General features: G+C 40.8%; 1 long non-coding RNA gene and 1 other non-coding gene across 2 annotated transcripts; both read left to right on the forward strand.

The window, feature by feature from the left end:
* Nucleotides 1-5,080: 5,080 nt before the first annotated feature.
* On the forward strand, nt 5,081-18,770 carry LOC129714319 (uncharacterized). Its single transcript, XR_008726333.1, has 3 exons — nt 5,081-6,680; nt 14,368-14,410; nt 18,315-18,770. It is a non-coding gene; the product is annotated as an uncharacterized LOC129714319 (long non-coding RNA).
* On the forward strand, nt 14,153-14,237 carry trnar-ucu (transfer RNA arginine (anticodon UCU)). The gene is given in 2 exon segments: nt 14,153-14,189; nt 14,202-14,237. It is a non-coding gene; the product is annotated as a tRNA-Arg (tRNA).
* Nucleotides 18,771-24,918: the final 6,148 nt, after the last annotated feature.

Below are 24,918 nucleotides of genomic sequence, written 5' to 3' on the forward strand. Positions count from 1 at the left end.
CATCGTACCTATCCAAATGTCTTTTAAATATTGCAATTGCACCTGCCTCAACCACCTCCTATGGCAGCTCATTCCATATATCCATCACACTGTGGGTGAAGCTTGCTGCTCAGAGTCCCTTCAACTATTTCCTCCCTCATCTTAAAACTCTGTCTCCTAGTTTTAGACACACTTACCCTGAGAAAAGAAACTCATTAACATCTGTAAATTCAGCCCTCCCTGGGAAAAGAGTCCCTGCCTATTCAATCTTTCTTTAAACCTCGTCCTGGCAACATTCTTGTGAATCTATTCTGCACGCTTTCCAACATTATCACATCCTTCCTGTAGCATGGCAAACAGAATTGCACACAGCAAGATCATACGATGAAACCTCAGGACACACCCAGGTAGATTTGGCAGCACTTGCAGACAGTGATGAATAATAGATGCTTTGGCTTTTACCCAAGAGCTTCTGCTTGCCGGGCCCTGCCACTTAGTTCAATGGGGACTGGCATTACATCTCTCTTAAATGGCTACATTTATTGAGTGCATGTAGTTAAGAGCCATGGAGACGTACAGCTAAAACCCTAATGCAACATTCGCGGAGGCAAATGGACTGACGATGTTTTGAGTCAGCACCCTTCTTTATTTTGATGATGGTATCTGACCCGGTGTGGGGGGACCGCGGTGAGGGAGGGGGAAGAACAATGAACAATGGAGGACCTGCCTTGGTGGGACCACCCAGTGGGAGGGGAGTGGAGGAAGAACAATGGGGACCTGGAGGGGGAGGGGAGAACAAAGGAGGAGCTGACAGTAACAAGGAGAGTTGTGGCGTCTATTTGCATACCTTGGGTATGTAAGCAAAGAAATTCCCCGTGCCTTGTCACAGATGACAATAAAGTCTTCCATTCCCTTCCATTTCCCTCCACAGATACTGCCTGACCCACTGAGTTCCTTCAGCAGTTTGTTCTTTGCTGTAGTTTCCAATATCTGCAGCCTCTTTGGACTTCTGCAAAACAACGGGTTCATTTCTGAAGGTAGAACTAAAAAGCAGGAACGTAAAATATATCAAACCTTGATTAGAGCAGACAGTTGAGATCACATAAAACCATTACAAGTGACAGATGTAGACCATGCAACCCACTTCACTATTTAACCATTTAATATAATCAGATCTGATATAATTGTGGGCTTCTACTCCACTTTCCTGCCCATTTAGTATTACCCTTGATTCTCTTACAGTCTAAATGTTCATCATTAGCAGCTTAGCAAATACAGTGTTTAATGAAACATATTCTGGTGTCCATATTGTAAAAGCATAACAAAACATATCAGAAGGTGCAGAAGTGATTTACAAGATTAATTTCAGAACTATAGGAGATTCCACCCTTCAGGTAAGATTGAACAAGCTGGAACTCTTTTTGAAAAGGGTATGTTATAGTGATTTGATAGAAATCTAACATTTTTTAGTCAGTGCTGATGTTTATGTCCTTTACAAACCTCTACCTCTCCTCATCTCAGCTTATAAACTGAGATGAAGTTATGGTGATTATGATAGAAATACAGAAGGAATAGAGCAGACCAGGAGAAACGAGATTAAGGTACTGACGAATGAACGATAAGAGGAATAAACTGAGATGAAGAGAGGTGGAGAAGGCTTGTAAAAGGTCATACACACCAGCACTGACCAAATAGTCTTTGATGCATGACCAATTCTGTGTAATTCATGCAGAGGGAATACAACATTTCTGATACCGGGCTGAATTTTCTTTATGCAATTCACTCTGCATCATCTACTTCAAGATACCAGTGAGCATAAAATGAAGAGATTGGGGAAGTAAATCAAAGAAGAGGAAAAGAGAAGATTCAATAGAGGAATCCAAAATTTGAGGGACTTCATTTAGTTAGGGAAAAGCTGCTTCGGTAAGATGGACTGTTAATCAAAAAACACACAGATTTAAGACAATTGTCAAAAATAAGTTGTTCTATAGTTTTATGAGCGATATTCACTGTTTGGAAGGATGCAGGATGCAATTTAAGTAATATTTTTCAAAAAGAGGGAGTTGGACTAATGAACAAATGAATGTTCTGCAAGCTTCATTCATTCCAGGAAAATTTACAGATGATTTCAGCCCACTATTGCACGTTTCCATTGAACCAATGATGTCTGTAACAAGCATTCAAAGTAATTATGCTGCAGAATTCAATTAATTGATGCTGGAACTATTTGCTTGATGAAGAGATGACAGCTTCATTCACTCATACTGTTGCACCATTTCAACAAAATCCTTCTTTTCTTTCAAGCTGTTAAGTACTTTATTAGGATTCATTTTTATCATTATGGCAAATGGCAAAGGCTGGATGATCACTGCTTGAATAACCTAACATTTATTGGCTAACTATATTTATCTTTGAGTAGGTGGTGTGAGTCACCTTTTTCTTAAAGCATTCAGTTTTGTATTGAAGGAAAGGACATACAGTGCTGTAGTAACTCAACGAGTCAGGCAGCATCTCTGCAGAACGTGGATAGGTGACATTTCGGGTCGGGACTTCTCCTCAGTAGTCTATAAACTAGCATCTACACTTCCTTGCTTGTACGATGTGTTGAAGGAACTCTTACTTCTGTTTGACACAGTTGAGGGGCTTGTTGGGTCAGAGAGGAGAAATGGTGCAAGAGTGAAATCTGATATCAACACTTCTCACAGGGGGCAGGTTGAACTGAGATTAACCAGTTGAGTTTTATATTATAATTTGACAAATTTATGGTCGATGTTTTAATTCCAAGTTGGCATAGGCAGCAAAAACACACATCACCCAGAGTATTGCTATGGCATTACACGTCTCTCCTCATGCAGCTAGACAGCAATTAAAAATAATGATGTTTTCCTTTCTTCTTAATTGTCAATAGTGCTGTGACTCCTCTTCATAATTAACAGGGCTCTCAATCACATTTGTTCCATTTCCCACAATTCTGTTCTTAACCTCCTCTTCTCCCACGCAACAAAAATATAGGAATCTCTTTGTCCTCCCACTTCCACCCACCAGTCTCTATATTTAACACATTTCCTCGATTATTTATGCTACTGAAAGCCACCACTGGATGCATCTTCCCATTCTCTCATCTTTCAACAATCTAAAGGGACCATTTTGCAACTTCCAGCTTCATTCTTCCATCTCCACCAAAACTTCCCTTGCAACTTGCCCTTTTAGCTCTCCCCTTCTCGCTATCTAGCGATCCAGTTTGAATTCAGGTGAATCCATGGTTGATGTACTCTCATTCTAGTGTATTGCATTTAGTGTACACAATGCAGTCTCTTCTATTTGGAGAAATCGAACCACTTTATGAAACACAGCTTTATCTAATCTGCAAAGGTGACCTTGAGCTTCCAGTTGCCTGTCACTTTAATTCCCCATCCCACTCCCCCATTGCCCCCTCTGTCTTTAGTTTTGTACCCTCTTCCAGTAAAATATGCTTCAGAAACAATGTCTGATCTTTTGACCTGGAACAGTAAAGCCCTCAGGATTCATCACTGAATTCAGCAATTTCAGATAGTCACCATTTCAAGACTGTATCAGATTATGTAATGAAAGGTTATCTATTTGTAACATTTACCCAGTTTATTCTCTCTCCTGAGAGAGAGTCATAGAGTGTTACAGCTTGGAAACAGGTCCAACTTCCCCACTGGCCAACATGTGTCAGCTACACTAGTCCCACCTGCCATATCCCTCCATGTCCATATCCCTCCATGTCCATATCCCTCCATGTCCATATCCCTCCATGTACATATCCCTCCATGTCCATATCCCTCCATGTACATATCCCTCCATGTCCATATCCCTCCATGTCCATATCCCTCCATGTCCATATCCCTCCGTCCATATCCCTCCATGTCTATATCCCTCCAAACCTGTCCTATCCATGTACCTGTCTGTTTCTTAAACGTTGGAATAGTCCCTGCCTCAACTACCTCATCTAGCAGCTTGTTCCATACACCCACCACCCTTTGTGTGAAGTTTACTCTCTCTACAGATGCAGCCTATCTTGCCAGGTATTTCATCACGCTCTTTTCTCTTCCACATTTAGATTTCCAGCATCCATCTTCCTTTGCTTTTCATACACCATTATTGCTTGTTTTGATAGCTTTACTTACCAGCTGTGATTAGACCGTCTTTGACTCACTGAACCCAAACATCGGCCTAAGTTGGATGCTCATAGTTATTTAATAACACCGAGACGTGATGTATCAATCAAAGAGACAAATATTTTCCGGTATTCCAAATCCTGCCGATTCAAATACAAATATTAGTCTAGCACCTGGACACTGGTTTTGGTGTAATAGTACTCAGCCCCAGGTTGCTTTGGCACTTTCCCACACAACTGCACCAGGTGCAACACCTGTTCTTTTATCTCTTCTCTTTCTACCATTCAAACATTCCCTGCAGTTGAAAGAATGATCCACTTGCACTTCCTCTAAGGTAATATATTCCATTCAGTGCTCTCAAGGTGGTTTCCTTTACACAAACCTCAGATGTGGTGATTGCTTTGCAGAATACCTGCAGTCGCCACAGCGGTGTCACTGAGTTTTCTTTTTTCCCTCACACTTCAATTCTCTACCCCACTCCCACTCTGCCCTATTGTGGCCTCCGTCCCTGTTGTAATGTAAACTTGGGAACAATACCCCATCTTCTGTATTGCTGTCTTTTGGATTCATTATCAAATCATATTTTCAGCAAACTCACTATCTCTGATCAGGCTGAAGAAGGGTCTCGACCCGAAACGTCACCCATTCCTTCTCCCCAGAGATGCTACCTGTCCCGCTGAGTTACTCCAACATTTTGTATCTACCTTATATTTGGAATACTCTGTACTCTGCTGAGTATCAAACTAAAATAAAGTTATGTTAACAGAGTGCAGCCCAGATTCATCAGAATATTATTAGGGCCGCAAGGGCTAATTGCCAAGAAGAAATTATGTAAATTGTGCTTGCATTTCCTTGGACGTGGTTATTAGAATTCATTGGATGGTAAAATGCTCCTATCCTTGTAATACAAGCCTTTCTTTAACTTAACATAATCAATATTGTTGTGATCCAGCAAGTAATTAATAGGGGATGTTGGTATTTTTTTATTTTCATTTTGTTGTTAATGTGTTCGAAACACAGCCAAGCAGACATATCCCAGTTAGACAGTTTTGGAATGCCTGCACCAGCGACATCTCAATGGGGTATGTGTTATTGTAGTCCTAACCCCTCAAAATCTCTACTGTTGGAACTGTGATGTTATCATGGTGCCTGGGTAACTGGATCTTGGCTTTGGGCCGACAACAACAATTACATAATAATGTGCTTTGAAAAATTAATGTTGAATTCATAGTTCAAGTTTTTTTTTAAAATCCAGAAACGTAAAATAAAATATTTCGAAAGAAGCTTATGGATGTATTGAAGAATAGCTGACAATTATTGAGTAATTTTTTTCCACAAAATTGAACAATTTGCATTTATAGTCACATCATCCCAAAAATGTATACTGTCAACCAAGATTTTTTTTATTAATGGTCAATTTCATAATCAGGTCATCTCAGTAGTCACATTATGGATAGCAAGCTCCCACAAATATAAATAAAGTTATTTTGAAGGGGATAGTATTGGTTGGAAAACAAAGGAAAAATAGTGCCCTTGGATCATTTGTCCCAACTGAAAGCAGATGGGGTCATGGAATGATGTCACATTTCAAATAAAAAGTATTTATGCAAGAGAATATAAGTGTCACTGACCATTTATTATCAGGGTCAGATTCAGGATCTTTGGAGAAGGATCCCAACTCAAAATGTCACTATCCATTTCTGTCCACAGATACTGCCTGGCCTGTTACTACAGCACTTTGTGTTTTGCTCAAGATTCCAGCATCTGCAGTTCCTTGTGATTCCAAGTTAACTACAATACTATCTTATCCCCTGAAGGATAGCGCAAGGAGTTTAAATCTCATAGGGAAAATGTCTAGGCACTTTCCACCTAGCAAAATAACATGTTTCATTTTTATTTGGTTTAAGCAACAACATTGATGATTGCAACAAGTTAAGTGGAAAACTGTTTAGGAAGGAACTCAGATGCTGGTTTACATCGATGATAGACACAAAATGCTGGAGTAACTCAGCGGGACAGGTTGCATTTCTGGATAGAAGGAATGGGTGATGTCTTGGATTGAGACCCAAAACGTTACCCATTTCTTCTATCCAGAGATGCTGCATGTCCCGCTGAATTACTTCAGCATTTTGAGTCTATCAACAAATGGACTGTTTCCCAGTAAGATACTTTTTGTCTGGGGCTGAAATCAGTTGCTTTGCTGATCAACAATGTAAGTGAGTTATTTTTTAGGCATTTGTTCAGTGTAGACTTGTCGATACATTACCGACATACCATTCAGAGCTGCCTCAAAGGAATTCCATGAAAACAGCCAAATGATCAAACAGGCAAGTCTCAACGAGGTAGGAATAAGCCAATCAAGGTTAAAATGTGCCTGACTAGAGTTAAAGACTTTGACTGTAGCTTGCAGGACCTCCTGGATATATTCTGGACATTATCCTGAGCTTTTGTTAGGGATTGTTTAACTTTTTCACTTCCTCAATAGTTATTAAGAGAAAGGTACTAGCCTGGAGTGTGAAAAGTTATTTGAACGGGATTGGAAGCCAGAGGCCAATAAATGTGAGTACAAACTAAGGAAGTCATAAAGTAAATATCATCAAAACTTCACTCTATTGCACTGAATCATCAAGGGAGTCGGAGACCTGAGTCTAGGAAGGAAAAACATTTGACTGTTTCATTTGGTGAAGCAACACACATTTATCCTTGGTTGTTTCAAACAAAATGTCAACAGGTAATTAAAGGCTTTTCAAATCTTTTTGCTGCTCTAGACAGTGGCTGAAGAACCATAACAAATGAACAGAGCATTAGGTTCAACTGCTGATTTGATGTAAATTAGCAGCAGGTGGGTGAGCTCTATTTGGCATAAGTGCTCCTTCAATTAGAGGATGGTTATTCTAGCCGGAAGCCTAATTTGCAAAACAGTGCAAAGAATGAGTAGCCCCAAAATAGGTCATTTGGCCTTCCAGATCCATTCATGCCTATTATACAAAATATTATTTTATTTAATATTAATGAACATTAATACTGTTTCTCGATTTATAATGGTGAGGTAGTTATAATAAATAGAACTAAGAATATGTGTTATGATTGTGGACTTTAGAGAATTCACAAAGATGTAACTTCAAAGTGCAAAGTAGAAACTGAGTGGGTTATAATGTTTGACAGCAGGCCCATTATCCCAAAACTACCAAATCCACAATGAGATACGAGTCCTAAAGTACTTAATCTTGCTAAATGACAGGTTAAGTATTTTGACAACGATATTTTGTTCATTGCTCATCATTCTAGTATTGGTATAAACTGTAGATAATGCAAGATTAAGTACTTTAGGACTCATATTTCAGTTGGACTCTTAACTACAATTCATACCAATAGCAGAATCATGAACAATGAACAAAATATCTTTGTTCTGAAAAAGGGCCTCGACCTGAAACGTCACTCATTCCTTCGCTCCATAGATGCTGCCTCACCCGTTGTGTTTCTCCAGCATTTTTGTCTACCTTCAATTGTTCCAGCATCTGCAGTTCCTTTTTAAACAAATATCTTTGTCTGTTACTTTACCTGTCATTTATAGTGATACAAATTCACATGTTATTTTATATAATTTCAACTGAGTTTGCTGTTGCCATCTCCAAGCAATTAATTTGCTTCTTCATCCAGTCTGGGGAAGACATTCCTAAATCTATCTTCTGAATGACAAATGTGGGAATCTTTTGTTGTACAAGGCCTCTGGAGCGGGGAAATCCCATTGAGATGTATTAAAACATGGTGGAGAAGTACTTTTGACACTAACTCATGATCTCATTTCCCACATATAAGATGATGAGAGAATGCAAGAGAGCGTTAGAAATGCTATGATCATAGCCACTGCCTTGATGAAAAGCCTCGATCCAAAACACCGACTATTTATTTCCCTCCACAGATGCTGCCTGACCCGCTAATTTCTTCCAGTTTCCCTCCTTTTTCTGGCTTCTGATTATAGTATCTGTAACCTGGTGTTCCTCAAGAATGGAGGTCTTATTACGGTAATTATAGTGGGGTCTTCCAGTTATCTGATGCAGGGAAAGTCCTCACAAAGATCCTCCTCATCTGTCCCCTCATATCAGCTGAGGAGTTATGATAGCAAATTTCCATGAAGAAATCCTATGAACATATTGCTGCATGTGAAAAATCAATGAAAAATGCAGAAGACAGCTCCAACCATAAAATCTTTTTTGATACTGTATAAACATTTAACACCGCCCAAATATGGATGATTCCTTTCAGATGTGGCTGTCTTCCAAAAGCCATTGGATCCAACATCTGCTGCCCAATCATATAGAATCTGTGATCTATCAAACTTCCTCACTGAAACACTGCACTTCACCTCCAACTGGAGTGTTGGTCTACATTTGGAGCAGAAAACTGTTCAATTTCTGTTGCCTCTTCTTCAAAGTCAAGATAGTCCGACTTTAGAAAACATGCTCCACATCATTGACTCCTTTAATTTAGTGAAAAGATGGTTCTCACACAAAACATCCAGAAGACAAATGTCCACTACTAATCTTGCTTTGCTACATTATAATCACTGCTCCCTACAATAACCAATTGTAGCTTGAAACTGCAAATTAATGTTCTTATCCCAGGACCTTCATCAAAGCACATGGTTCTTTGGATCATCCAAAATGCTCCTCCATTTTGAGTGTTACATTTCTTTTTCATGGTGAAGAAATTGATAACAAAATTCATCACCTGCAGTGCAACAGTCATCCCTTGGCTGATGAAGGATGAACAATGGCCAAAATCTCAAGCTCCTGGCCTATGGATCAGTAGTGATCATTGCTGGGTCAATCCCAACCCACAGTAGAGACCTTAGGAACTGGAGAAATAGTGCCATTATTATGTCCACAAAATCCTGCAAGTCATTTGGCAGGAGAGGTGAAGCAAGATTGATGAACTCAATGTACTGAGCAGCGAGGCCTGGTCATATTCAACAGCCTTCATTGAATGAGATGCATTGTGGATATGTCTGTCACCAGCCTTTCAAAAGCAATCATTCTACCTTGAGTTCAGTAACAGGCAGACATTTCTAGGAAGGCAGAGAAAGTGCTTCAAAGATGTTCTTAAAGCCACCTAGAAGAAATGTAACATTCACAATCACCGAAGGGAAACCCTGTTTAAAATTGAGCAGTATTTGGGATGGGACTGAGACCCTTGAGTTTCAGTGACAGGAGCACACAGAGGCAATGCGCAAATAGCAGCGGAAGTGTACATTATCCTAAAATACAGACCCACTTTTCTTTTTGCTCCATTTGTGGAAGAATCAGCATTCTTGCGTAAACATGTTAGCCTCTTTCGATTATCCAAAACTAGAGTGGGAGCAAATCATCCTTTGAGCTTGAAAGACTCCCTAGGCACCTATTGACCTGAGATAATTACTTGTTTTCAAACAACTATGATTGCTGCCTGAAACAATTAGTGGGCCCAATAAAGTAATGAAATCAAGTGTCAGATGATGCAAGTTAAGTCCCAATGATAATTTTCACATCAATGTTTAACTTCTTCAGTACATTCAAACAATAGGGAGGCGCAGATTGGCAAGTGGCCACTACCAACATCAGTTAACTAAATATTCACTAGCTGTAGTTTACAGTACTGGAATGGTTTGAGGCATTTAATGAGTGGATTATACTATTATATTAATTGAATGTAAACGGCATATGGTGAATCATAAATTCAAATGGCATAGAAGGAATTGATCCATTGTGCCTTTGCGAGTATCCAATTATATCTTTCAATTTTGTTCTTTCTCCCAATCCTTTCTCCCCAGTTAGTTGCCATGTACTTTGCCTTGAAGCAAAACCCAAGCCGCAACAGGGGATAACCAGTCAGGCTGCACTTCCTGTTTGTATTAATCAGGTGACTACTAGCATTTACTCATTTCCCTCTGGGCTACTGGAAGGATGACAGCGATCTAGGGTTGGTGCGGACAAGCCTCTCCCTTCTTGGGCCTCTTTGATTTGACTCGAGCCATCCTGTTGACTCCTTCAGCTAGATTTGCCGTTTTCATAAATGAAGACCAATTTCAGAGTTGTGGGACAGTTGGGTTCATTGGACAGTCCTTTCAAAGAAGTAGTATAGATACAATGGGCCAAATGGCCTCCATATATGAATGAGTCAATGGTTCGTCACTCTCAAAGGCTTAAGCTCTATCAACATAATACTGGAGTTTGATCATCAGTCATAAATCATGTCGGTCTCTACCTGTTTCCCAGACGAGGTTAATCAGATAATGTGATTGTTACTATGCCAACTGAAATCCATTTCCTTTCTCCCTGGGAACTCTGTCCCCTTGCAATGGTATTCTGTTCTCACATTGGCTTCCGATGAGCGACTGTAATGCTGAAGCTTTTGGAAAGTTCTTTTGGTTACGTGCACCCTCTGCTGGAAGCATTTCACCTGCATTCTGAAATCTATGCTTTCTTATAGCATGAAAAATGTAGCATGTTTGTGTGCCATATTGTGCAGTGGGAGTATATTTAACATAATACACCTAGAAATCAGATTGGCATCCTTGGAGTCGCAATCCTTGGAGCTGCAATCTTATGTGAATCGAGCAATGGGTTCAGAAATCTTCATAGCATTGTTGTTTTTTGTCAAGTATGAACCACCCCCTCCCTACATTATTTACACTTCTATACAGGTTTGATTATTTTATTGTTATATTTTGCTGTAGCAACTGGTCAGAGCCCTCTACACTACACCCAGCTGAAGGAAGAAAAGCTATTCAATTTGCACACAGCAAGCTTCCACAAGCAGCAATATGATCATGATTAGACATTCTGTTACAATGATGTTGAATGAGGAATATCTATAGGAGAGCAGGATATCTGGAATAATTCCCTTCCTCCATCCAAATCAGCGAGGATATTTGTTATACTTGTTATACTTGTAATTTTATACAAAATATATTGAATGTGGTAGCACCATATAGGGTGTGAAGACGAGACTCATCAATTGTTGATAAGAAATTACAGATGCTGGAATTTCAGGCAAAACACAAAGGCTGTAGGAACTGTATCTATGGCTGTAGGAACTCAGCAGGCCAGGCAGCATTTGGGGAGGGAACGGACAGGCATTGTTTCAGGTGGGGACCCTTCTTCAGACTGAAGGGTCTCAATTCGAATAATCACCTATCCATTCCCTCCCCAGATGCTGAGTGATCCGCTAAGACTGTCCAGTACTTTGTGTTTGGTAATTAAGATGTTGACTGGAATGGAGGGCTGAAGATATCAGGAGAGAATGGAGAGGCTGGAGTTACTCTAGTTGGAATGTAGGAGGTTGAGTGGTGACCTTAAGGAGGTTTATAACATTTTGAGGGGGCATAGATATAATCAACAATATATTTTTAAAAGAGGCAGAGGAGTCTAGTGAACATGAGTTTAAGATGACTGGGGAATGCGAGTGATTGGTGGACTCTGGACAGGTGAAGGTGAAGTTGAAGCATCTCGTCCCCTGTGCATCTTATCCTTCTAACTCGGACATACACCGGTGACATCTTATAATGGCATTGTCAGATTTCGATGGGCAAAGATAACCTGTGCAAAATGAGGAATGGGAAAGAGGTGAGACTGGGGCCAGTGGGTGATTAGTGCACTGAGGAGAGATGGTAAAATGTTTAAGAGGCTTTTATATAGGTACATGGATATGCAAAGAGTGGAGGGTTATGGATCATGTGGAGGCAGATGAGATTAGTTTATCTTGGCATTATGATCGGCACAGACATCGTGGGCCTGTTCCTGTGCTATACTTTTCAATTGTCTGCATTCTCTTGTGTCTCCTCATCATTCCGATTCGGGCAAGCAAACTGGTGATAATAATAATTCTTACAGTGGCATTGTCAGATCTGGATGACCAAAGCATTCCAACATACCAATTGGAAAGAACAAAACATTTTCACTAACAATTTGGAATCAGAGACCTCTCCATCATGGAAGAAGCCCGACAGCATCTCTGGAGAGAAGGAATGGGTGATGTATCGGGTCGAGACCCTTCCCAAAACTTCACCCATTCCCTCACTCCAGATGTTGCCTGGCCAGCTGAATTACGCCAGCATCTTGCGTCTATCTTCAGTGTAAACCAGCATCTGTAGTTCCTTCCTGCTCATGGAAGAAGGCCATTTGGCCCATCCAACTTTCCAACAGATGGTTGACGTGGGTTCAGTTCCCACTCCCCAGCTATTTGAGCAGTGATTAGTCCAGTTGCTGAAAATAATTAATGAATATTGTGATGTATTGGTGCTGGAATCTGATTTAAAATAAGACTCGGAACACACCAGTAATTTAACATGCTTGTTGTATTGAAATCGCCATCTTGAGTCTCACTGCACATGCGTACAATTGTGCAAGTCATTCAATTATACCATTCATAGTCTCATACACAACACTCCTCCCCCTTTAACTTGGACGCAGATAACACAATCTTCACTCTTTATGATCTTTTACACAAACTCCTTACTGTAACACCAAAACTTATAAAATTTATTTGATTACGCAAACAAGACCTGATGTTTAAACCATTATACCCCGCATACTTTACCAGGCAGTAATAACCATGCATAAAGTAAACCGTTTATCTAAACTTGGTACTTATGATTGTTACATTCCACACATCTTCCTTAAATGTGGTGTGACAAACCAAATAAAGGACACATTGCTTTGTGCCAACTATATGTTACACTTATAAATAACAAAATTATCAAATCTTTTAGGTGTTCTTGCAACTCTACTAGACATGCATCTATCTGTCTGTGTTGGATTTTGCATGTTATCTGAGATATCATGCTCTGGTTGTGGTTCTGGTTATGATGTTGTATTATCACTGTGGACGAAAGGTTCATCACCCTCTGAAGTTCTTTCAGAATCTACATCTGCGGTTGGAGTAGGCAGAACTATCAGTGGGCCCTTGCTTGTCAGCTGCTGCTGCCGCCGTGTGTTATGTGCATGGACTCACTCAGGTCGAAGCTTGCGGGGCTAGGCGACTCTGGTCAAGAAGGCTCACCAGCGTCTCTTCTTCCTGAGGAGACTGAAGAAGGTCCATCTGTCTCCTCAGATCCTGGTGAACTTCTACCGCTGCACCATCGAGAGCATCCTTACCAACTGTATCACAGTATGGTATGGCAACTGCTCTGTCTCCGACCGGAAAGCATTGCAGAGGGTGGTGAAAATTGCCCAACGCATCACCGGTTCCTCGCTCCCCTCCATTGAGTCTGTCCAAAGCAAGCGCTGTCTGCGGAGGGCGCTCAGCATCGCCAAGGACTGCTCTCACCCCAACCATGGACTGTTTACCCTCCTACCATCCGGGAGGCGCTACTGGTCTCTCCGTTGTCGAACCAGCAGGTCGAGGAACAGCTTCTTCCCTGCGGCTGTCACTCTACTCAACAATGTACCTCGGTGACTGCAAACCTCCCCGGACACTCCTCCCACAGGAAAAACACTATGACTGTATGCATGTAAATAGATTTATTTATTGAAATCATATTCTATGTTGCTCTTCCAGGGAGATGCTAAATACATTTCGTTGTCTCTGTACTGTACACTGACAATGACAATTAAAATTGAATCTGGATCTGAGGCGCTGCCGCCGCCATTTTGAACGCAACGGCCGCGGCGCGCGCCGACATTCGAACCAAAGATCGAACGGCCGCGGCCGTTGGCCCCGAGGGTGTTGCCAATGGCAACGGCTCGAGCGCGCCCCCGCCCCCACACTTAACGTCACACGGAGCCGGGCCGAGGAGCTCCTAGCGGTCGCAGCCAGCGCTTCACCACACTCCGGCCTCACACACACTCTCACACTAACATTAAAACAAAACCCAATTAAACTATATCTATTAAGTGAAATGGAAGCTCGTTCGCGACTCCGAACCTCCGGGAGTCGAAACATTTAGACGCCACCTTTGCAAGGCGATGAGAATCGACAGAAAATGCGAGGTGATTATCGTACGCTTCTGATGCGAGAATGAATAGACTATTTCCAGCTTGGATCCAACAGGTGGCTCCGTGGCGCAATGGATAGCGCATTGGACTTCTAGTGGGTGAAGCGATTCAAAGGTTCCGGGTTCGAGTCCCGGCGGAGTCGAGTTCTTTTTGTCTCCACCTGACTATGTCGAATAGAACTTTCGCAATTATTTATTAAGACTAAGAATACTAATATATATATTATATTTTATATGTATTAAAACAAAACCCGTGCTTTATGCTCTCTTTAGATTATCCAAACCAAATGGGGGAATACATCTATAGAGAAACATGGTACTGCAGAAATCTTTATAATGTATTTTAGAATTATAATTATGAAATAACATTAAAATAATATATAAATTCATTTTTGTCTCGAGGTTTATATTAACCGATGGGGCGGGGGGGGGGGGGATAAATCTTTATTTTAATAATACTAATCAAAGATAAATCAAATCATTGAAAATATAAATTTATTTTTGTCTTTTGAATTTGTATCCTGCTTTGATTAAATTATATTTTTAAAATATTCTCCAAATAGGGGCTAAATAATATAATTTAGATAATAAAGTTTGATTTATTTTGTTATTAGGAATTGTTGTAGGAAGGCAGTATCAAGTTGAAGTGCATTTTGTAGATTTTAAAAGAATAGTTTTTTTTAATGCATTAACAAAAATATGCATTAACAACATTCTAATCTGGTGATAAAAATCATTCCTTTCGAAAGATCAGAAATACTGAGGGAATTAAGTCAAATTCAGCTGGAAATACTTAACAAAACCCAGCATCAAATCCAGGGGGAGACAAAATAAATGAGTTTTCATCAAACTGAGAGTAATTTGGTGAGTTTTCATCCAAATGAAAGTTAAATTGCATGTTTAATCAGAATGGGGGAACAAATTTGAGTTTGCAATCAAAATGAGAGAAAACTGAAATTTTACCGCAAGTACTGTGTGAGTTTTTTAAAAAAAAATCAGAATGAGAGTAAATTGTGAGAGGTTCAAGTTCAAATTCAAGTGAGTTTATTGTCATGTGTCCCTGTATAGGACAATGAAATTCTTGCTTTGCTTAAGCACACAGAAAAAATAGTAGGCATTTACTACAAAACAGATAAATGTGTCATATACCATGATATAAATATATACACACATGAATAAATAAACTGGTAAAGTACAAATAACAGAAAGTGGTTATTAATAATCAAAGTTTTGTCCGAGCCAGGTTTAATAGTCTGATGGCTGAGGGGAAGTAGCTATTCCTGAACCTGGTTGTTGCAGTCTTCAGGCTCCTGTACCTACTACCTGAAGGTAGCAGGGAGATGAGTGTGTGGCCAGGATGGTGTGGGTCTTTGATGATACTGCCAGCCTTTTTGAGGCATCAAAATGTTTACATCAAAATGAGAGAATTTTTTGATTTTATGAAAATGAGAGAATTTTTTGATTTTATGAAAATGAGAGAAAATTGTGGCCCCTGTGTCTATCAAGCCCACAGCTTTTAACATGCAGAGGAATGCAGGGGTGAAAAGGACTGATGGTGAAATTTGGCACAGATGTGTGATGGTGCTTGACGTGCTGGTCCCAGAAGAGAGTCTACTCTTGTAAAGCTGTATTCCCAACTGCAAATCTATCAGGATTACTAGGTATACTAAACTACATTCTGCACTCTGGTATTTTTCTCTTTGCATTATCTGTTGTGGTTGTGTATGGCAAGATTGTGTTCATTTATGATTTGATCTGATTTAATTGGATAGCATCCATTAAAAGATTTTTATTTTACTTGTGTACATATGACAATAATAAACTAATACCAATAGCAAGGAGGTGTAAAGAGAAATAGAATAATCATATCTAATCGTATTGTAGAACTTGGTGTTGGGCCAAGAAGACTGTAAGGTGCCTCAATGAAAGGCGGAGACACAAAAAACTGCTGGATTCCTGAGCAAAAGGACAATGTGCTGGAGGAAGAGTGGATCAGGCAGTATTTATGGAGGGAATGGACAGGCAACTTATCTGATCGGGACTCGTCTTCAGACTCCGGAGTCTAAAGAAGGGTCCTGACCCAAAACATCGCATGTCCATTCCCTCTACAGATGCTGCCGGACTCATTGCTAACTCCAAGCACTTAGTACAAATAGATGAATCATGTAGCATCAAAATAGTCCCTTAAACTCACAGAGTCTGTGCTGACATCATGACTTTGGTTCCTGGGAAACCAAGGTTAGGTGACCACTCTAAGCATCACCACCTTCTCAGTTTGCAAGTCCAGCTCTAAACTTCCAGTCACTCATCACTTCAACTATCCATCCTATTACCACTCTGACTTGCTTGCAACAGAGAAATTGCAGATAAAGAAAGTGCATGGGTTGCAGCGAGTCTAATAGCCATTTAGCTTAACTCAGTGAGTTATAACTATAACCAGTTACCTTTAAATTTTATCTGCTGTAATTATGTGGGTAGGATTTATACGTAGTCTGAGGCGTGTTTGCGGCTGGGTTTATCGCGCAGACTCGCTAGTAGTTAGTTTAGTTTGAAGAAGCATGGGGGAGAGGTCACAGCTTTCGACCATGCACGAGTATGACCACGAGTAAAATTAAAATGTACTTATATAAGAAGTTTGGATGAATATCTTACTGTTTTTACGACTATAATAAAGAAACTATTAATCAAGAGACTGTGTTTGGATGATTTATCTTTCGACGGCATTGAATGTCTCGTGAGTGTGTATTGATTGTCTTCTGATCCGCTGTCTTCAATTAATAGTTTAATAGCCTGATGGCTGTGGGGAAGCGGCTATTCCTGAACCTGGATGTTACAGGAGCCTGAAATCTGCAACATCCAGGTTCAGGAATAGCTGCTTCCCGGCAGCCATCAGGCTATTAAACTCAACTCAAACAAAACTCTGATCATTAATAGCCCATTGCACTTTATCTGTTTATTTATGTGTGTGTGTGTGTGTATATATATATATATACATATATATGTGTGTATATATGTATATATATACATATTCATTGGTATATGGTCACACTGATCTGTTCCGCTCTGTATTTATTTATCCCTACTATATTCTGTTGTGCTGAAGCAAAGCAAGAATTTCATTGTCCTATCTGGGACACATGACAATAAACTCTCTTGAATATTGGAATCTTGAATCAAAGTGACTAAAGGAAAGAATCCTTGAAACGATATACAAATCTGTCACTAAAGCAAGGTTGATTGGAGGTGGGAATTTTTTGTCTCAGGAGTATGGATTTCATGGCATTATTTTGAAGCATGTCAAGTTTTGTAACTGGTGTTCTGGCCAACATTTATTCTCATTTAACATTGTCAAAAAAGAGCCTCTTGCTATTACCATGTTGCTGTTTGTGGGAAGCTGTTATGCACAAAATGTACTTTGAAAAAGTACTTAAGAAGTTCATACTCGGCTGAAATGAACTTTAAAACATGATGGTGAAAGGTATTACATAGAACAGGAATTGGCCCCTTAGTCCACAATGTCTGTGCCAAACATGATGCCAAGAACAACTCTTATCTACCTGCACATAATCCATATTCCTCCATTCCCTACATATCCATGTGAAACTTCCTCCTGTACATCTCCTTTAATCTTTCCTCCTTTCACTTAACGTTATGCCATCTAGTCTTTGACATTTCCACCAAGAAAGAGGTTCTAACTGTCTACCCTATATATATATACAGTATATACACCCCTTCATAATTTTATATATTTTTTTAATCGGATTTCCCCTCGGACACTGGCTTTCCAGAGAAAACTTCCAAGTTTGCTCCTTGTAGCTAATACCTCAGAATTCTGGTAAAACTCTTTTGCACCCCCTCCAAAGCCAGGTCCATCTTATATTGGGGTGACCCGAATTGCATAGAATACTTCAATTGTAACATAACAAGAGTATTATAGAGCTCAACATGACCTCCTGACTTATATCCAATGCCCAGACCAATAAAGGCAAATATACCATATGCCTTCTTTCCTACTTGAGCTACTTGTGTTGATTTCTTTGTCACGTTATTCAAAGTTATAGAATAAGTCATCGTGCTAATTTATCTCACTACTCCATCTAACCTTGTTGTAACCTTGTCATTCAGCCCTTGTCGCTTAGGAAAGCAAAAAAATAAATTTAAGGCTGTATGTGTGTTCAAAATGAATGACATTTAATTGTCTTTTTTAATCATACCACCAGATGGAGCCACAGGCCTGTCTCAGAAGTGGGTAGTTTCTTCTGCATGATGATAAGGGTGAGTGATTCTTAAACATTCTTGCACCGTTTTAATAAGTTTCCAGTCAGTTTTATCTGACTGAGCACTGTCAAAAGAACATGGTCTGAAAACATTTCATTATTTATTAACTAAATTCTGTATGGTGTCCAGGTTGTTAATGATCAGTCCAGTCAGGGTCTTGTGTCTTCCATTGGAAGGCAAACCGTTGGTTCAGTAGGAATTCCCTCTTGGGGAGGGTGATGAAACTCCATAATAGTCTAACCAGGAGGATTACTAAATTAATCTTAGTGGCATTATCATCTTGTGTTCCTCACTTTCCTTACTTCTTTTATTTCTATCTTTTTTAAAGTTCCAAAATGAAGGGGTACAACAAATGTAATGAGATATATGTGGTGTGTATTACTGCAACTTAATGTACTTCTAATTTAAAAAAAAAAAAAAAAAAAAAAAAAAATCATCTTGTGTTCCAAAGTGTGTTGCCAATACTAGTTAAAAGAAGTCTGGCATTTACTTCACATTAACATGGGGTTCCATATCTCCACTTCTTGTTAGCTCTTCACACCATGTAACTGACACACCATTGCCATCTTGCTGACATTTTAGACCGAGACCCTACTCCATGAGAGTGGTGAGGAAAGATAGGTGGCGTAATGAGAAGAGGGGGAGCATCCAATTAACCTATAAATCACATTGGGATGTGGGAGGGGGGGGGAAAACGGAGCACCCAGAGGAACACCAGGAAGTTACAGGGAGAACATGCAAACTCTACGCAACAGCACCCAAGGTCAACATCGAGCCTGGGCCTCTGGTGCTGTGAGGCAGCAGCTCTACTAACTGCGCCACTGTGCTACCTGTTTTCTGTGCTAAAGGGAATAAACATGAGCCTACACTATTGCCAAATTCAGGAGTGCCTTGTTAGAATTTTGCTCCAAACTTTTGATTATTTTTGCCATATTTGACATATCTCTGTTGTAGAAAGCAAATAAAACTGTGCTGTCTAAGTCCACAGTGTTTGAATGTGATCTTAGGCTGAAGTGCTCGTATTGTTATACATACTTCAGTGGCATGCCATTCGTCTGCCCTGTGCTCATTGCTCCAAAAAGCTGCCTTCTTATCTTCAAAAAGCTCTAGGTGAACGATCGCTGGCTAGGTTGTAGTGTGTCTCCCTGACAGCTACTATCTGAGGTCAGGTGAAGAAAGTTTCAGTTTAGTTTAGAGATACAGCATGGAAACCCATTCACACTAGTTCTAGTTCTATATATCCCACTTTTGCATCCAACTCCTACACCCTAGGAACAAGTTTCGGAGGCCAATTAACAGCCAAACCTGAATGTCTTGGAGTTGTGGGAAGAAACTGGAGCACCCGGAGAAAACCCATGTGGCCACAGGGAGATTGTGAAAACTCCAGACAGACAGCACCCAGGGTCAGAATTGAACATGGGGCCCCTGGTGCTGTGAGGCAGCAGTTCTACCAGCTCTGTCATTGTGCTGCCTTTTGATGCTACCTCTTGTCAGAAGTCTCTCTCTCTTGTTTTCTTTAAAACTTGATGAATGTGGACTCATTTTATGCCCAATTTCTTCTGGCATTGCTGGCCACAATTTTGAGGAAGAACCCATTGAAATGACCTCGGGTGTGGCCTAGAGCTCCCAATTTTGTTTGGTCTACTCGAGATGTATTTAGTAGAGAGCAACGCAACATTCTCCGAATGGTCTCCAAAATTGTTAAAACCTAGATCTTCCAGAAGTCAATAGCATCGCCTGTAATTCAGATCAACGTTTTTTAAATCGCAACAAAATCACAGTTTGAGGGTTGTATATGATTAGCATCATTGGAAGCCAAGATAGAAGAGTGCTAAAATATGGGAAATTTTTGCAACTCAAATTGTGTCTTTATGAACAGCTGGTATTAACTAAAGTGGAACCGTGGGTAAAATTGCTGTTGCCTTACAAGCAGATGAAGCTATCAGCTGGTTTCTTTAAGCAGTGCTCAAAAATAATGATTTCTTTCAGCTGAAATTCACTCATTCATTAATAGTAAGATGCCACCAATAATAATAATAATAATAAATTTTATTTATGGGCGCTTTTCAAGAGTCTCAAGGACATTATAGATTCTATCAGCATTGCAGATTACATCCCAGGTTTAATTCCCAGCCTAGACTGAGTTACTAATTTAATTTGGGTGATTCTGGATACAATTAGCCTTTTATCCCTGTCCTGGGGAAGGGAATTTAAACCATGACTCCTGCTCCTGATCTCTATCTCAGGATGCATGCTGAAATGTGCACGTTTTTCATCGTGGACTTAGGACAGAATCACTTGTGACATCCCACGATATAGAGCAGTTGGCAAGCACATTGCTTGCCCTTGCACGTAAAAGGAAAAGCTGTCTGTTTTGTCAGCAAGAGGGAAGAAATTCTGTGTCATGCTCCGTGTCTCCTGATAGTTTTGCAGGATATCAGGGGATTGTTAATTGTCATAAGTGATAGGAACAGAATTGGGCCATTTGGCCTATCAAGTCTATCCTCAACAATCAATCATGGCTGATCTACATTTTCCTCTTAACCCCATTCTCCTACCTTCTCCCCATAACCTCTGACACCTGCACTAATCAAGAATCTAGCTATCTCTGCCACAGACTTGCTCGTTGGTGGTCATTTATTTAAACTGTACCTCTTTGAAATGTATGTGTTAAATGCAAATAGGATTGGTTCTAGCTATGATTCAAAGGGCGGCACAATGGTAGAGTTGCTGCCTTGCAGCACCAGAGACTACGATCCTGACTGTATGTCTGTATATGTCTGTATGGAGTTTGTACGGCCTCCTCATGACCTGCGTGGGTTTTCTCCGGGAGCTCCAGTTTCCTCCCACATTCCAAAGACGTACAGGTTCGTTGGTTAATTGGCTTGGTAAAATTACAAAATTATCCCTAGGATAGTGTTAGCATGCGCAGATCGCTGGTCGGCACGGATTCGGTGGCTGGAGATCCTACTTCCGTGCTGTATCTCTAAACTAAACTAAGCTAAATTGAACACTTAAGCTCACAGGCAGGAAGGCATCAAAGGCCATGGAATTATTTGCAAGAATGTGGCGTGGCTGGAGAACTTTCAAAAGATAAAAACATAACCAACATTCTCATTGTTTGAGCTGAACCTTGGAAAATTCCCTTAAGGTAAAAGCTACATGGCCTGGCCACCTTACAACCTCAGAGCTGGCAGGAAAAGTCACTCAGTTCTTCTTTCTCTCCAGATAGTTATGACCCTGTCCCACTTAGGAAACCTGAACAGAAACCTCTGGAGACTTTGCGCCCCACCCAAGGTTTCCGTGCGGTTCCCGGAGGTTGCAGGTGGTTGCCGGAGGTTGCAGGTAGTGGAAGCAGGTAGGGAGGCTGACGAAAACCTCCGGGAACCACACGGAAACCTTGGGTGGGGCGCAAAGTCTCCAGAGGTTTCCGTTCAGGTTTCCTAAGTGGGACAGGGGCATAAGTCAAGTCAAGTCAAGTTTATTTGTCACATACATATACGAGATGTGCAGTGAAATGAAAGTGGCAATGCTCGTGGATTTTTTGTGCAAAAGACAAACAACAAAACAACCAAACAAATTATAAACACAATCATAACACACATATTCTTTTACATAATAAATAATAGAAGGAAAAACGTTCTGTAGAGTTAGTCCCTGGTGAGATAGGCGTTTACGGTCCGAATTGCCTCTGGGAAGAAACTCCTTCTCAACCTCTCCGTTCTCACCGTATGGCAACGAAGGCGTTTGCCTGACCGTAGCAGCTGGAACAGTCCGTTGCAGGGGTGGAAGGGGTCTCTCAGGGTGCTGATACTGGAACTGTCTCTCAAGTGCAAATTTGTTTCCATGGGGACACATTGGTAGCTAAACACGATGCTCCAAATAACTTGTATTCATGAGCAAAAAATGATAACTGGTTGGCATAGGATGGTGATGAGGGGATGAGGGGGCTGATGTACTATGGGCAGCAGGGTGGCATAGTTAAACAATTGATTCAGTGTGCTTCCTCACCATTTGGCAAGTTCTTCCAGACTGGCTTCTGGAAACTGACCCATTTATTATCTTAATAAGGTCCGTGTGACAGTGCTCAAGCTCACTGACCTGGTTCCCATCCAAGACAGCCATGCTGCTGTGTGAAGCAGCACAATCACCGCCTCTGAGGGCAGCGCTTTTGCAGCGTTGCGCCGTGTCAACACCCTTGCATTTTCCAACTTCTGCTTATTGTCTGAGACAGAATGAATACAAGCCACCACCTCCTACCCCACCGAAAATAAACAAGAGCACAGCCTGAGCTGTCAAAACCAATCACCTTTATGAAGACCATTTGCCTGTTTGTCAGTTGACATTAGACTGGGTCACTGCCCTTGGTTTCCACCTTAGAACATATACCCATTTTAATTTGACATTGCATCGCAAAGTTATGTGGTCCTGACCAATCTGCGTATACGTAACAGAAATCAGTATGAATCTCTTGATAATCACATAGCCAATAAATAAATTCACCTCTACTCCGAGCTGGCTTTTGTCACTAACGGCCTGGAAAACAATGTGAGTTCATTGGGTTATTCGTTCTTGGACCTAAATACAAATTACATCAGCACAAAGCACTACTATTAGAATGAATGACTGTTTAAAAGGAAGGAGAGCTTCCCAGAAAGCACTCTATTTATTAACCTTGAATTTCTTCTTGCGGGCAGTGAAATTTCACCACAGTGGATTATTGGGATTTCTCAATTCCACTGAGAATGACCATTGAAAGAGGAAAAACTAGGAGAGGTTTTCTGGAGAGATCTATGCCTTAACTTAACTCTGGAGAGTCCGCCTTAACTTACCTGATCTCCCGGTTGCTCAGCACTTTAACTACATTGCTGATTGATTTCAATATAATGCACTCAATTTTGAACTCCCAAAATTACACCAAGAATCAAATTCTGTTTAGTTTAGAGATTTAGTTCAAAGATACAGCACGGAAACAGGCAATTCAGCCCACTGTGCTCACTGTAGTTCTATGTTTCCCCATTTGCGCATCTGCTACCTATGCACTAGGGGCAATTTACAGAGGCCCTACTAACATGCATATTTTGTACAGAAGAGATGCTGTCTGTCCAGCTGTATTACTCCAGCATTTTGTGTCCACCTTCGATTTAAACCAGCATCTGCAGTTCTTTCTAACACATGTTGGGAAAAGTGGTTGGGGAGGATCATTGATTGGGTTGGGATTGGTAGTGGGGGCAAGGGAGGTTATTCAGTCGGTTGGTAGTTGGGGCGGGGTGGGAGGGGAGAGGGTAAATCCCTGGCCAGTGGACATTTAATATCACAGGAAAAGAGAGAGCTGTAAAAAAATACTGTAGATATGCAAATAACATGGGAGAAAGCTCCAGGAGGGACCTATGGTGGTGCAGGAAGAAAGCTACTTCATTCTATTGTGTTTGTGATGTGGAGGAATTTGGTAAATTGGCTTCACAAAAGTTCTGAATGTGGTTTAAGGTGACGCTGGAGTTGTTCCAGACCTGGTGCATGACCACAAAGCATCGTTTCTGATGGAACTGTCAGCGCAAAGTCTAATATCACTGCACCTGACCTCTGCTGCAAATGTCAAAGAGTTCACTTCTCTAACCCACTCAGCCTGTCACTTTGCGTAGAGTGAGTGTCAACGGAGTCATCAGGAGCCATTGGTATTTTTAACCCTTGTAAAAGCTGCTGAAGTCAGACAGCTGTGGCTTGTCCTGATAAATGCTTCACTTTGTGGCCCAACAGACAATTGACAACTAGTGCATTTTAAAAATAAGCATTTTATATCTTTGTTTCGATAGATAGTTCATGATGCACGACTATCAATACTTTTTGATGAGGGTGGCACAGCTGATGGAGCTGCGGCCTCACAAAACCAGAGACCTAGGTTCAATTCCGACCTTGGATGCTGTCGGTGTGGAGTTTGCACGTTCTCCCTAATATTGTGTAGTTTCCCCCGGGTACTCTAGTTTCCTCCCACATCCCAAAATGTGCAGGCTTGTAGGGCCTCTGTAAATTGCCCCTAGTGCATAGGGAGTAGATGCAAAAATGGGAAACGTAGAACTAGATAGAGCAGGTGATTGATGGCTGGCATGAACACGGTGGGCTGAATTGCCTGTTTCCGTGCTGTATCTCTAAACTAAATCTCTAACCTAAACAGAATTTGATTCTTGGTGTAATTTTTGTGAGTTCAAAATTGAGTGCATTATATTGAGAGCAATCAACAATGTAGTTTGCAGGGGTCTATCTAATAAATGGGGCAATATATTCTCACCTGAATATTCCAACACAGACTGTAGCTTCAGATGTTTGTTTCCATTTTTAATAATTTTTCATGTATGTTATGACAGAAGTACTATATTATAAATTAATTGTAACGGGTGGCACAGTGGCACAGTATTAGGGTTGCTGCCTTACAGCGCCAGAGACCCGAGTTTGATCCTGACATCAGGTGCTGATCGCACGGAGTTTCCACGTTCTCCTTGTGACCACGGGTCTTCTCGGAGTGCTCCAATTTCCTCCCACATTCCAAAA

This window comes from Leucoraja erinacea, chromosome 39, assembly GCF_028641065.1.
Source record: "Leucoraja erinacea ecotype New England chromosome 39, Leri_hhj_1, whole genome shotgun sequence".
Classification (NCBI taxonomy): Eukaryota; Metazoa; Chordata; class Chondrichthyes; order Rajiformes; family Rajidae; genus Leucoraja; species Leucoraja erinaceus.